Here is a 2294-nt window from a genome sequence, read left to right as displayed (position 1 = left end):
AATTTGTTTATTCATTCACCTGTTGATTTACACGAGGTTTTGAACTTCTATGAATAAAGCAACTATGAGCAGTTGTGTATAAGTCTTTGTGTGAATATATGTTTTTATTTTTCTTGGGCAAATATCTCACAGATTTTGGAGATTCAGTTACAGACCATCGCAATAATTTATTGACCATATTTATGTGAGTAGGCTTTGGGACTCACTATTGTCCAATTACTCTGTATGTCTTACATCAATACTGCACCCTCTTAATTACTGTTACAGGGCTTTCCTGGTGGCTCAGAGGTTAAAGTGTCTGCCTCCGATGCGGGAGACCCAGGTTCGATCCCTGGGTCGGGAAGATCCCCTGGAGAAGGAAATGGTAACCCACTCCAGTATTCTTGCCTGGAGAATCCTATGGATGGAGAAGCCTGGTAGGCTACTGTCCACGGGGTCACAAAGAGTCGGACATGACTGAGCAACTTCACACACACACTTAATTACTGTAGCTTTGTATATAGTAAGACTTCAGGTCCAACTTTGTTCCTCTATTTCAAAATTGTTTTGGCTAATTTAGGTTCTTAGATTTCTGTATAAATTTTAGTGTCAGTTTATCAATTTCTCCAAAATCTGCTAGAATTTTAAATGGACTTATGTTAAATTGATGTATCAATTTCAGAAGAATGGGCATTTTAATAATAATGAATCTTCTCATGTATGGATATATGTTTTCTTTCCAATTCAGTGTCTCAGCAATGTATTTTAGTTTTCACTGTACAGGTCTTGTAGACATTTTGTTAAATTTATCCCTAAGTATTCAATATTTGCCGACATTTTAGTAAATGATATTTTTAAATGTCATTTGCTAATTGTTACTAGTACATAGAATTACAATTGTTTTATATACTGACATTGTTTTTTGAGTTCCTTGTTAGTTCCAATGGCTCTATTGTAGATTATTAGAATTTTCTATGCACACAACCATGTGTCTGTGAATTAAAATAGTTTTACTACTTCCTTTCTAATCTATAAGATCTTTATTTCTTTTTATTGCCTACTGCACATGCTAGGTTTCCAATACAATGTTGAATAGAAATGATAAGAACAGACATTCTTACTTTTTTTTTGTTCTGAGTGTAAAAGCATTCACTGTTTTGACATTGACTTTGATGTTAGCCTAAGGTTTTCTACAGATGTCCTTTATCCAGTTGGGGAATTTCCCTATCTGCTGCTAGTTTGTTCATGGCTTTTACCATCAAAAGTGTTAGATTTTGCCAAGTTTTTTTTTTTTTAACAATCTATTGAGCTTTTCCAGTGATTTTTCCCCTTTAGTTTGCTAATGTGGCAAGTAAATGTGATTTATTTTCAAATGTTAAACCAAGCTTGAATTTCTTAGATAAAGTAAACCCCTGTTGGAATCCCAACTAGATTTGTGCTGCCCCATCAAAGGGACCAGGAAGGGCTGAGGAGCCTCTTCCTCAGAAAGCTGGGCTCTGGCTCTGCGGGGAAATTTTCTCTGAGACCCTGAAGTATGCAGGCCCTTCTCAGAGGTCTGAAGACCAACTACTCAGGGTTAATTCTCTGGGCAACTAGTTTCTGGTAACCCCACCTCCTCCTCCTCTCCTCCCAGCCCTAGGGCTTATGGTGAAATGGAGCAGGACCGTGTGGTCCTTGATGCCCCCCACACCCTGCCCTCTGCCGCCGATCATGTTCTCTGCTTGCCTTTTCCGGTGGAAAACTTTAGTCAAAGAATAAGTTTAATCAGAAAAGTGAGAAATGCTGAAACAAAGGAAAACAGTCTAAGGAGACTAAATAATAATGTGGTCATTAAACACAGCCAAGGAAGGACCTTTAGTTCTTTCTCAAGGGCTATAGATAATATTCTGAGCCATATCCTGTGAGCTGTCTTATCAATACTAAAACTCCAGGTGGAAAAGTTAACTACCTGATGACCAGACTGTGTCCAGGACATGAGCTACCACAATTCCAAGAACTGACCACAAAGAAATGGGAACAAAAGCACCCTGGAACTGAAGATTAACTGTACCCGAAACAACCAAAATGATGCTGGTCAGACCACTGATGACCAGTTGAAGATGACTGTTAGAGATGACTGTGCTGTTTCTGCATTTAACCTACCCCCTGCAACTCGGTCTATAAAAGCTCTCACCCTCTACTTTTCAGGGGGTTGGGAGGGGGGAAGTTGGCCATTGGACAGATGTCCTCCACCCTCCCCACCAGTTGCTGGCATCTGAAATAAAACAAGCTTTCCTTTCCACCAACCTGGCCTGCTTACTGACTTTTGAGCGGTG

The 2294-nt window shown here is 39.4% G+C and overlaps 1 non-coding gene across 1 annotated transcript; it reads left to right on the top strand.

The window, feature by feature from the left end:
- Positions 1–271: 271 nt before the first annotated feature.
- Positions 272–344, top strand: TRNAR-CCG (transfer RNA arginine (anticodon CCG)). The gene has a single exon. It is a non-coding gene; the product is annotated as a tRNA-Arg (tRNA).
- Positions 345–2294: the final 1950 nt, after the last annotated feature.

The sequence above is a fragment of the Bos mutus genome, chromosome 15, assembly GCF_027580195.1.
Source record: "Bos mutus isolate GX-2022 chromosome 15, NWIPB_WYAK_1.1, whole genome shotgun sequence".
Taxonomy (NCBI): Eukaryota; Metazoa; Chordata; class Mammalia; order Artiodactyla; family Bovidae; genus Bos; species Bos mutus.
The sequence above is the reverse complement of the archived record's forward strand: the minus strand, read 5'-3'. Positions and strand labels throughout refer to the sequence as shown.